General features: G+C 38.1%; 1 protein-coding gene across 5 annotated transcripts in view; it reads left to right on the forward strand.

The window, feature by feature from the left end:
- Positions 1-13,510, forward strand: part of FGF14 (fibroblast growth factor 14) — a 624,162-nt gene that overhangs the window by 521,727 nt on the left and 88,925 nt on the right. The window lies entirely within an intron of this gene.

The raw sequence follows: 13,510 nt of genomic DNA on the forward strand, positions 1-13,510 counted from the left end.
ATCTTGTGCCTGCAACTGTTATTACTATCTTTCTGTGAATGTCAGATGGCTTTCCCTCTGTCACTGAAGTGACCTAGAAAAATTCCTGTGAAAGTAGATCCCATAAAATAACATTCCTTGCCATGAATTTATGTCCTGAAGCCAGATAAAATGTCAAGATAGTAGAAATAAAAACATGAAAAAGCTAAAAAACATGTTCATAATTCTAAAGGGAACTTGTTATTGCTTTTTAAGTTTATTGACTTTAAAACCAATTAAATCCATTTATTCTGTGGCTTTTAATATTTTAAAGATAGACTTTGACTTCATTTTGATGGTAATTTCAGTAAAACTTTTATTTCAACTTGTGGCAATAGGTATCTTATGTCATTTGGAAACAACCAATTTATCTTAGAGAGATAAATGTATTTTTATGACATTGATTATTTTGAAAATATGATTCTTAATTATGATACATCTCTGGGTCTCCCTGACAGTGATCATCTACTAAAAAGTTTACCACATTTCTATTTATATTTGCATAAAAGAAATAATGATGTTGTGAAGAATATACTAGTATTCAAGTCACTGATGTATATGTATTATGAAAAAAGTACTTTATCCATATTTAGCTGTGCTCAGGGTTTCAGTATATTTCCCATTTAACACTTGTAATTCTGTCATAATGAAGGAGTGTATAATTACTTTCAGCCTATTCAGCATATGAAATAATCAGGGAATTTTCTGGATATTCAGATTGTCGGAATCAATGAAGTGTTAGTTTTTGTGTGTGTGTAAAAGACATGGAAAAATATTAAGGGGAAAATTTCCTAGTTAGTTCAGCTAAACTTCCTACAAGTTAAAAGGGGATGGAACCCAGATAATAATATTTTAATCCATTTCCATTTTCCTTCCTTCCAAGACCCTTCATGAGGTTAGTACTTGTTATGCACTTAATCTTTGTGCAGATTTTTACTTATAATCTTCTGTTAGTGATTTTTCACTTGTGATACATGATCAACATAATATGGTATTCACAGGGGAAATGAGGCACTACTTCAGATTGTATAGTTTTATATCATTCTTCTTGGACCACCTAGTTTGTTTCTAGTATTCTTTTTTTAAGCTTGTATGTCTAAGCTTGTATAGATATCATGATAGCATTGCTAATGAATTGTGTACACTTGGCAAATAAGTTAGACACAAGTCCTATTAGATAAAGCTACTGTCCACAGGATTTCAAAGGAGCGGCACAGAGCAGTAGGAGGAAATGTCGGAATTATGCACACAGTTGCATGTTGACCAGATTGTTGGCGCGTTGACCAGATATATTCACTAGTCATACTATTATAATTATACTCAGATCTCTGCCACACTCAGGATTCCTTCCCAAGAACACAAAGCTTTCTGCCAACATACCCTGTGAAGTCTTCCCTGATCTATTGCCCTTATCCCTACCACATCCCAGAGGAAGCATCCCAGAGGTATGTGACTCATACCTCATTAATAGTTCTGATGCCATTCTTCCTTTGCTTGTAGACATTTGTTTATAAGCCTCAGATTCTTCCTCGTTACCCTTTTCCATAATCACCTCTTTCTTTCTCATCCTTGATTTGTCCCTGTCTCTCTCAGGATGCCTGCACTGTAGTTCCTGTCTCCCTGTCTCTACAGTGTGACCTTCACCACTACCTTCAAGTTATAATTAGTTTCTGCCACTGGATATTTTCAAGTTAACCATTCCCCTTTACATGTATCTTTATAAATGGTCACATTAGAAGTCTATTCTCTTCCACGCCAGGAACAATTCACCCTACCCAGCTATTATAATTTGAGGAATGGCTCCCCAAGTTTAAAAAAAAATTACTTATTATTTTTGTGAGAGTGAGCAGGGGAAAAGCAGAGAGAGTGAGAGAGAGAGGATCCGAAGGAGGCTCTGTGCTGACAGCAGAGAGCCTGATGTAAGGCTCGAACTCATGAACCATGAGATCATGACCTGGGCCAAACTGGACGCTTATCCAACTGAGCCAACCAGGTGCCCCTGGCTCCCCAAGTTTTTATATCACATTAGAGCCATTATTTGTTGTTTTGCAAGTTGTATGCGCATAACTATTTATTCAGCAAACATTTAAGGTCTTGGATTAAAAATGCTTCCTACATGCAAAAAGCCAGAAAAGCTGTTGAAAGATGATTATTGAAAAATCTCACACACGTCTAAGTTTTGACCAACATTACATTTTTAAAGATACTTTGCTTTCACCAGTTAAGGTTGTGTTAGTTCCAAGTGCCATAGTGAATTTTCATATCACAGATATTTAAAAATATCACTAAACTCTAAAATATCATATTTGTTATTGCATAAGGATTTTCTTTGTAAATGCGCTTCTTCGTCTGCTGACTGTTTTCTGCATTGCTGTCCTTACATGGCATTTACAAAGTACTAGATGATGTATGGTGATAAGTACCTCATCTGACAAGTCCTTCCAGGCTAGAAGTTCGCATTTTAAGTAGATCATGGGGATTTGCCATTATTGTACCAAATGCAGAGAGAACCAACCCAAATGAAAGATCTTCTGGATCTAAATCCATTCCCGTTAATTTCTGCAATGTCAGTGGAGTTGGAAAATTGGTCTCCTGGCACTTACAACACAATCTTGTAGATTTCCAACATCATAACTCCATGCTCGGAGTTCATTGTTGGACTTGCCAAGGTGTGTTCAAGTACACTTGTACAACTCTGTGGAAATATCTCCCAAGCAAATAGCTACATGCGATTTAGGGAAACTACATTCTTCCTAAAGCAAAAGTCAATGAGAATGTACATTGAGAATGTATGCAGTGATTGCATTTTATCACTGAATGTTTGGAAATTATAAAAGAGGAGACTCCTAATGGCGCTACCTATGCTAAGTCTAGAGTACCATACATTTTTAAATGGGCAATTCTGTTCTGTCAAAGGCAAAGATTCAAAAACAAAAGTAACTTAACCATATGGTAAGAGAACTGTGAAATGTGTTGAACAAAAGGCTTAGAGCCTGTGAATATGTGGCTACAATGATAAAATGGGCTTTAAATATATGTCCTTTATTCACTAGGCTTCTAAAGCAAAAAAGGTTCTTATAGAAGACAGTGTTCTCATGCATATTCTTCAAGCCAGTTTCAAGGAATGATGTCTTTTAGTAAGAATGAGAATGCAGAGGACACTATTTTGGAGACAGTGAGTCTATGTAGATGTAACGTCAAAATCACTGATGACATCAGTCTTTCTATGTATCTGGTCTTGCTGGTTTTAGCAAATATCTATAATCATCAGCCGTACAAGAATCTTCTTTCTATCGCTTATTTGTCATGATTTTAAGAATGTTTTATTTTAGGGGCGCCTGGGTGGCTCAGTTGGTAGGACTCCTGACTCTTGATTTTGACTGAGGTTGTAACCTCACAGTTGTGAGATCGAGCCCTGTGTCGGGATCCGCCCTGAGCATAAAGCCTGCTTAAGATTCTTTCTCTTCCTCTGCCTCTCCTCTGCACATGTGCCAACTTCTCTCTCTCTCTCTAAAAAGAAAGAAAGAAAGAAAGAAAGAAAGAAAGAAAGAAAGAAAGAAGAAAGAAAGAAAAGAAAAGAAAAAAAAGTGTTTTATTTTAATGGCTTCAATTTGTAGTGGATAGACTTAAAGTCCACTACCAATGGTAGTAGATAGACTTAAAGGAACATACAGAGTGTTTTTCATAATTGAAATGGCTATACCTCTGAAATTCACTGTCCCTATACACTCATTTATTTTAAATTATTTTCCTATCTCATCCATTACAGGCTTTTACAATAGGACACTATACATTAATTTTTTAAGTTTCATATGAAGGCTCTTTCTTTCTCATAATTTTCAAATTATGTTGACAACTGACATTATTTGTTTCATTTTTATGTCCCATGCTTTTATTTTAAGTCTCACAGAGTTTGAGAGAGCTCCTTTTTATATAAATTTACTTTTTCAGTATCACCCCTTCCCCTCCCCAAGCTGCCATTCATTCTCTCTGTCAGGAAGACTTCCATTCGTTGGTCATGGACTAGGACAAAGGGCCTCTTCCCTGAACTTGCAGAAGCAAGTAATTAGTTTTTCCCTATATCGAGATACATAATCCTTTTGTTCCTTATTATATTTTATCATGAGGATTTGTTTAACCGTGCTATCTCCTCCTAAAACTAGAGCTACACTACTCAAGTATATGTTATTCAACTTTGTGAGTAGTACCACGTTAGACATAACTTAAGCAAAGGCCACCATACATGTGGACTTGGAATCCTAACAAGTGGCGTGGGGACATTTGAGCATGTGCCCAGACTGAATGTAGATGGGAGACATTTGTCTGCTTTCCTTTTGTCAGATTCAGCTCTGTGAGCACTCATATTGTGAGTATCTGTCCAGTGACTCTAATTCCCTGTACAATATATGTAACAATGGGAAACTTAATATACTTTGGCCCCCAAATGCAAGCCTCCTGAGGCCCAATGAGGAGGTAAAACCAGAGTGACTGGCTTTATTTTATTTTTTAAATGTTTATTTATTTCAGAGACAGAGAGAGAGAGATTGAAAATGAGCAGGGGAGGGGCAAAGAGAGAGGGAGGAGAGAATCCCAAGCAGGCTCCATGCTGTCAGCGCAGAGCCCGATGCAGGGCTCAATATCATGAACTGTGTGATCATGACCTGAGCCGAAATCAAGAGTTGGCCTCTTAACCGACTGAGCCACCCAGGTGCCCTAGAGTGACTGGTTCTAATGCTGGAGGAAAACTGCCTCTGTTGAATATATAGAAATGCTATATTAATCTCCAAAATTGGTATAGCCCTAAAAAGTGCTTAAGAATAATTTTGATTAAATTTAAGTTTTGCCTTGCTTGCTAATTTTAAAACCTGAACACTTCTCATTTTAGATTCAACTCTGTTGCACATCCAGCATATGAGAGGTATGGAATACAGATGTGTTATTAAAAGCCTCAATTGTATGCATCCATAGTGAAGAATAGTAATTAGGAGAGCCATTTGTCTTAGTCTGAGTGGGACAGCTCTGGTTCACACAAGTGGTTTTGGTGTAAACACGAATAGCGCCACTTTCATTCTTAAAGGTGTCCCAGTTTAGAGGATATTATGCAGTCACCCTCAGTATGATTACATTTCAAATTGTTTCTGTAATTAACTTGAGTATTGGCACACATGATGCAATAGGGATAAGTAAAACTTTGGTCAAAAGATGTGGTAGGACCTGCCTAGTGAAGCTCATTGCACTTCAAGCCACATCGGTCAAGACGTGCCCACTTGCCTGCCATCCTGTCCCTCTTGTCAGCTCCCTCCTTTTCCTTACATGGTGTAGAGATGAGCACCATTACTGTTCATGCTGAGATAACACTCCTTTACAGCACTTTTCTTTCCACTTTAAGCACTTTGGACATCTCCTACCCAGTCATCCAGTAGCACTTACCCTGGGGCTTCCTGGATGTGTTCTGACATTTATTCGCCCACCGTCAATTCTGGGCCTGCATGACCTACTGGGGCTATCGGTATTCCTTCCCTGCGGGGTTCTGTGTCCAGAAGCATCTTTATAGCTCCATTTGCCATTTGTAAAACTAATATTTCACAGGTAATAACATTGGCAAGTGAAGCTTAACCTTATAAAAGGATCCCTTATAAAAGAATAGGTAATAATGCACTGTTAAGCAAGAAGGGAGACGAAGTCCGGATATGTTATCAAGATGGAGAGATAGAAAGAGGATACACAAAGAAGAGAGGAGAATGGTGGGATAATCACGGAGGCCTGTTTGCTGAGGGCAGAGAGGAATATGGGAAGGGAGGGCAGGGGAAATTTGGCACCCTACAGAGCTTGCTTGCTTTTTTCCCCTTTGCATCTGAGGTTCCTAGGGAAGTTTAGATATAAACCTAAACTACACCAAATAAGCAATACACTGTAGCTGTGTTGCCACAGACACATCCTAACGTCATGAAAGAAAACTTGAAATATTTAAAAATTGGTATATATTTAGTTATATGCACACTTGGCTATATCCTAGCTAGTAATCAGGTGATTCACATAAATGGCTACAGTGAATATTCTTTCCCCCTGCAAAAAAGTACATTTCTGGAGTCTGTTGTAGGAGAGGCAGAGTTGTTCTGGAAGGAGCAGGAATTCTTGCATTTGTGATTCAGGGGCCCTCGGATGATCAAAATATTCACTGTTCCAAGAGAAGTTATGAGGCATGATTCAGAGAATTGGCAGAAATGGCAGTTTGTGTGTCCTACAGGAGCAGGAGTCCTGAGAAGCTGGCCCCCCCTGCGGTTTCCACAGGGTCACTATTGATTTTCCACCTACTAATTCTAGGAACATAGTTTACCATTCCAAGGCTCAATGAACACTGGACCCAGCTTTCCCTCTCTGAATACTCATCTTGCTACTAGTCCTAGGTTTCATGACTTCATGGGAAGACACTCTTATTTGTTTGAGTTTAACGTGATGGGATTTTGCATTGTGTATGCTTAAAAGTAAATAGTATGTACATTTAATAGTAAGTCACATTGGAAAACAAATCTACCAGCTAAAAATGTAACTTAACGTGGGCTTACTTATAATCTCTTTGAGTTGGGAAGCACCTTAGATTCTGAAAACAAAATCCACACAGAGCTTTGATTATTTGAAAGTAGTATAAGAGTATATGAGATTATCTTATTCAGTTCAATCAATAGCCTGTTGGGATATTTCCTGGTAAACCACTATCCCCGTGGCCTATGCTCCCATTGTATTCTGAGTGAATGACATCATGCAAAGGGACAAAAATAAAATAAAATAACATAAAGGTTATTTTGTTAACAGTGCTTATTGTATATGCCATACAAGACTTTTGTTTTGTTTTAATGTTTACTTATTTATTTTGAGAGAGAGAGAGAGTGCACATGCATGCATGCAAGAGCAGAGGAGGGGCAGAGAGAGAGAGAGAGAGAGTATCCTAAGCAGGCTCCACACTGTGAGCGTGGAACCCAATTCAGGGCATGACCTGAGCCAAAATCAAGAGTCAGACACTTAACCAACTGAGCCACCCAGGTGTCCCTGTTCTGTTTTGTTTTAAATCAAAGGATAACTATTACTAATGGCAGAAATAGCAAACACCAATGGGATGCATTGTGTCCATACTGGAAAATGTAGTTAATTCATTATATTTACCCAGGAGGACTTTTCTGTTTGAGCCCCACACTTGAAATTGTAAACAGTTCCACACTTGCAAGCATAAACTCCTTATTACAAGGAGATCCAGGTGACAGTTGCCCTGTTAATGATATCTTTGTGTCAGTCCATCTTTTATCTAGAGATAAAAAACTTTAAACTACTAAACTATGGTTAGAATGTGTATTAAAGCATAAAAGCACATTCTTGATTGTTTCTGGATATAGATAGGTTTGAATAGTTAAGGTTACAACAACAACAACAAAAATGTAGAAGATACTTTAGAAAAAGAAATGCTCTGTTGGGGCACCTGGGTTGCTTAGTCGGTTAAGTGTCTGACTCTTGGTTTCACTCAGGTCATGGTCTCACGGTTTGTGAGTTCAAGCCCCACATCGAGCCCTTGCACTGACAGCTCAGAGCCTGCTTGGGGATTCTTTGTTTTCCTCTCTCTATGCTCCTTCCCCTATCGTTATCTATTTCTCTCTCTCAAAATAAATAAATAAACATTTTTTAAAAAAAGAAAAAAATTATCTGTTGTATGTATGTAATTACCTATGTGTTTTATCTATTTGGTTGCTACACATGTATAAAACACTGCGTTTGCTACTTTGCATGAAATATTTAAATATAAGTGTCAAATTCTTTGACTTAAACCCGTGATTTCTTTCAGTATTACTTCAGTAATATCCTTCTGTGCATCTTTTAACTACAAATTTATAAATGTACATCTTTATTTACATCACGGATATGGTCACCTTACTAGGAGGTACGTCATTGTATCAGTGGATCGGGGTTATTGCACATCACTGAACAGACACTCACAAATACTTGTACATTGTGACAGAAATTAAATAATTGACACTTAGGATACCTCTTTTAAGTAACTAAGAAATAAGGAAAAGTTGCCTTCAAGTACAAAAATAAGATATCAGAAATTAAGAATTGCTTCTCCATATGTATTTATTTTTTATTTTTTTTTAAATATAATTTATTGTCAAATCGGTAACATACAGTGTGGAAAGTGTGCTCTTGGTTTTTGGGGTAGATTCCTGTGGTTCATCGCTTACATACAACACCCAGTGCTCATCCCAACAAATGCCATCCTCAATGCCCATCACCCATTTTCCCCTCTCCCCCACCCCTGCCCCGTCCACCCTCAGTTTGCTCTCTGTATTTAAGAGTCTCTTATGGTTTGCCTCCCTCCCTCTCTGTTTGTATCTATTTCCCCCCCTCCCTTCCCCCATGGTCTTCTGTTAAGTTTCTCAAGATCCACATGTGAGTGAAAACATATGATATCTGTCCTTCTCTGACTTCTTTCACTCAGCATAATACCTTCCATATGTCTTTTAAAAGACATATATAAAATGACCACATTAAGTTTTATGAATTGAAGAATAAGCTAGAGGAACTGTAAATTATTCCACAATTTAAAATAAATTTAGCATCTTTTAAAAACAGATATAGTAATTATGTCTTCTATAAAAGCAGATTTGCAATAGCAGGTACCCACTTTACACGGGTGTTGATTCAGCTGGTATTTACATTTCCGAACATTTATTTCTCATTAGCCAGAGAAACTGAGGTGTGGGCTTCACTCAAAAATGTCTTTACTGAATCACAAGTACTTATTAAACTACTAGTGTTAAGGGGATAGAAAAGCATTATCAGCAGTTGTTCCTGAGTAGAATTGACTTCTCCCGGCCCTGTCCAGGAAAACAGGTTCTTGTCTTACTCCTCTATGTAAACGCATCCCTACAGTGAATATATACATTTCTTCATTTTGAGTTTGTACACAGGGAGTGATATTCTAAATGATGTGTCATTTACTTAGGGCTTTCTTTAATACCACAGGATCTAGAATTCAGTTTAAACAAGAAGAGAGACAATGGGAAGACACAGTAGACAAAACCTATGATGAAGCTTTGAATTCAAATTTTCTTTCTCGAGACTATCCTGAACTCACCTTTCAGTTTGCGGTGGCCTTTATCCAGCTGGTAGCTAGCACTGATAGCTGCATTTTACTTTAATCTTACCTTTTTATGAGAGTCTTAATTTGATCTTTCTCTTTGTTTCTAAATGTCCTCTCCATATACTGAAGCTTTTTATTTTTTTTTAAAGTTTATTCATATATTTTGAGAGAGAGAGAGAGAGAGCACAAGCAGGGGAGCAGCTGAGAGAAGGAGAGACAGAATCCCAAGCAGGTTCTGCACCATCAGCACAGACCCTGATGTGGAGCTCGTACCCATGAACTGTGAAATCATGACCTGAGCAGAGATCAAGAGTTGGGTGCTTAAGTGACTAAGCCACCCAGGTGCCCCTGAAATTTTTCCTTTAAATTGAAAAACCTAAGCTTTTCTCAGGATCACATTTGTATATGGGCTACAAATTACATTTCACATAGTATTTCAAAGGCCGTTATTGCTAGAATGAACCAAAGAGAACCTAACTTTGCATTCGATTTAAAGTTCGTAAAAAGCTTTTGAAATGCTGTTTTAAAATTGTATATTTCCTCAGACAATGCACAGGACAGATAAACAGATAAGTGTTAACATCTTCTGGATATATACCATTATTAGTATTATATCTTTCAGGTTAATCTAAAACTGAATTTCAGCCTTGGTGTCCCTCGGGTAACTTTAAAAATATATCATTGTCTGGTTGCATCACCTGAGAATATGATATAACTGGTCTGAGAAGGGGTATGAGCATCTGTGGCTGATCATTTCAAAAGCTCCGTATGTATCCTAATAGTGTCTGCCTCTGGCTCTAAGAGTAGACAAGTTAAAACACAAAACAAAACCCAAAACACCTCTTTGAGAACAGTTGGAAAACAGAAGTTTGTGACCCATCAATCACACATGTCTGTTGGAACTTTTGCCTGGGCATTCTTTATCAACTTCTTCATTTTGGGGGGAATGCTGTGGGGGTGCTAACGAGGCAGAAATCATTTGCAACCTGCCGCTACTTCTCCTTCTGAGTAACTGTGTTGTCCCTGAGTTGCTTGCTTCGTTAAAGCTCATGTTGAAAGTGCTGCTATACACATTGGAGTACATGTGCCCCTATGCATTAGCACTCCTGTATCCCTTGGGTAAATTCCTAGTGGTGCTATTGCTGGGTTTATCTATACAATGGAATACTACTCGGCGATGAGAAAGAATGAAATCATGCCATTTTAGTAACGTGGATGGAACTGGAAGGTATTAGGCTGAGTGAAAGAAGTCAGTCAGAGAAGGACAGATATCATATGTTTTCACTCATATGTGGATCTTGAGAAACTTAACAGAAGACCATGGGGGAAGGGAGGGGGAAAAATAGATACAGAGAGAGAGAGGGTGGCAAACCCCAAGAGACTCTTAAATACAGAGAGCAAACTGAGGGTGGATGGGGGAGTGGGGGAGAGGCAAAAGTGGGTGATGGGCATTGAGGAGGGCACTTGTTGGGATGAGCACTGGATGCTGTGTGTAAGCCAATTTGACAATAAATTATATTTTAAAAAAAAGAAAGCACATGTTGTACCAAAGTGTATTTATGACAGGACTTTATTTGGGGTCTGCTTTGCATAGCACCACAACCTTTTGTTTGTTTACTTTAGATCCTTACAAGAGCAAAGGGTAAAAAGTTCTTTGACCTCTGAAGGGTTCTTTTGAAGGTGCTGTGATTGCCAAGCAACCAAAATTCTTTGCATAAGCCCTCGTCATTTCTACCGCCATTTCTCTTTCAAATATGAATTTTAATCTTCGGAAAGTGATTTCCATGCACATTTTGGCTTCAGGCTTCAGGATGAATCACTGTGCCTGGAGCAGAATCTTTGTCAAGGATGGAACAGAGCAACCAGAGGAGTGACAGGAATCACTGGGGAGCCCTCCGGCTCCAGGTCTCTTCAGAGAAGTAGAACATAATCGAACAAAACTCCCGTGCATTGAGAAAAGCTGTGATGTCACAAAGATGCCTCATGCGGGGGAATGTGAACAACAGGGTTAGGGTGAAATTCCCGTTGAGGACAATTAGAATATATTTTGGAATAAAGTTTTCCCATTTTTGTTCAAATTGAAACATTTAAATACTAACGCTCAGTTAACCCCTGAGAAAAATACTTTCAAAATACCGATGTGTGGTTCCTACCCCTTGACATTCTGATTTAATCACCCTGGAGTACGTCTGGGCATTGGATCTTTAAAAGCAACCAGGTACTTCTTGGGGTGCCTGGGTGGTTAAGTCAGTTAAGCATCTGACTTCCGCTCAGGTCATGATCTCGCAGTTTGTGAGTTCGAGCCCGGTGTCAGGCTCTGTGCTGACAGCTCAGAGCCTGGAGCCTGCTTCAGATTCTGTGTCTCCTTCTCTCTCTGACCCTCCCTGACTCACGCTCTGTCTCTCTCTCAAAAATAAATACACATTAGAAAATTTTTTTTAAAAAGAAAGCAACCAAGTAATTCTCACATACAACAAAATTTGGGGACCACTGAGTTATGTCTTACCCAATTTATTAAATCAGATTTCCCAGATGAGTTGTGTAATCCTGTAGATTGTATTTTTTTTAATGTTTATTTATTTTTGAGAGAGTGATGAGAGCATGAGTGGGGGAAGTGCAAACAGAGTGAAAAAGAGAATCCAAACCAGGCTGTGCCCTGACAGCAGAGAGCCTGATGCAGGGCTTAAACCCACTAACCACGACATCATGACCTGAGCCGAAGTTGGGGGCTCAACCAACTGAGCCACCCAGGCGCCCCTGTAGTTTGGATTTTAGGAAGCATGTCAGATACAAATGCACACAAAAAGTTGGTAACCACTGGCTTTCCTGTGAAAAATTTGACTCTAGTTTTAGACGATTTTGTCCTTGCTTCCATGATTCCTCTACTTTGGGTATAAATACTTATGGTGCTATTTTTTTTTTACTTATTTAACCACCATCTGTGTTTATTCAGTATGTGTAGGTTCAGGCATATAGCAGGCATTATTTTTGCTGCTTAACTTTCAATTTGGCTTAAGGTAGTATGATAGAGCATACGTGTTTTGAAATTTTACATATGCCACTAAATAGCTTGGCAGTATTTAATCAACTTCTGTGATGTAGAGGTAGGCTCCTTAAACAATCTCAGAAAGTCCAAGTCGAGCAACTACTGTCTAGCCTTGGGTAGGCTTCTCACCTGAGCTTTCTTCATATGTGAAATGGTGGTTTTTAATATCTGTCTCTTAGAGTTGTGATTTGAGTAAGGCAATAGATACGTGCTAGTACTGTGTACTTTGTAAAGTACTATGCAAAGTTTAGGTATGGTTGTATGCTTACAAAATTAAGAACTTTCATTTACAAGGTCATTTCCATTTCAGAATCTGTGGTTTTTCACTTAGGTATGTCCAACACGTTATTTGTGTCCCAACACAGAATTTACATGTAGAAGGCACCCAAAGTGTGTTCCTTGATTCTCTAGTTTACAGTAATTAAATAATTCAGGAAAATGAAGAAATTTGGCAATTGAGAGAATTTAGTATGAATCCTTGATCCAGCATTAGGAATTTTGCATTTCTTTCCATGTTTCCTTTTTTTTTAAGTAGTGTGTGTGTGTGTGGGGGGGGGGGGTTCTTTGGGTAAGAGGAAATTTTTTTTTATTCCTTCTTCATCTACCTTTCTGCAATTGGTTATTGTTATAGTTGAGAAAACGGTTAGAAGAATATTTTGGAAGCACCTGGTGTTTTAAAACCATTCCTATTAAAATACATATTACTGGGCGGGGGAGGAAGGATGGTTAAGTGCAATAGTTTGTGTTAGGTTTTATATAGTTTTACTGTTTGTATTTGTTTTGAATTATGTAATGATGAAATAATCTCTTTTTCTTTTAAGATATGGTAAAGAGCAAAAGTGCTTTATTTTCACAAAGAATTCTGGCAGACTATAGCTTAACATTTTGCTGCAATTTTTTCCGAAATGTAAGGCTGTTACATGTTTGGAACCTAAAAGATGTTTTTGGTCCCAGCTGGCAATAACTGGGGAATATTCCTTAGATCACTAATTACTGTGGTGGTTTATAGTATGCTCATCGAGGCCTGGATTGACTTTCACTGCATGTTTTTTTCATATGTGGTGTGATTTTTTTATTGATAAAGAATGTAAGCTCAGATGTTTTATCTTAGCTTAAAGAAATCGATGAACCAACAATAGAAGGTTTGTTGGAGCTTTACGGGGTCTTCCTGTTCAAGAAGATTCCTCTGTTATGAAACAAATAAAAGTTCATATAGTCCCCATGAGTGCAATCTTTCAGTATTTTACATAAGACCTATCTGATATACTTGATCTATTCAATCAGAACAAACATATAGATATATAGACATAGAATAA

The sequence above is a fragment of the Panthera onca genome, chromosome A1, assembly GCF_046562875.1.
Source record: "Panthera onca isolate mPanOnc1 chromosome A1, mPanOnc1 haplotype 2, whole genome shotgun sequence".
Classification (NCBI taxonomy): domain Eukaryota; kingdom Metazoa; phylum Chordata; class Mammalia; order Carnivora; family Felidae; genus Panthera; species Panthera onca.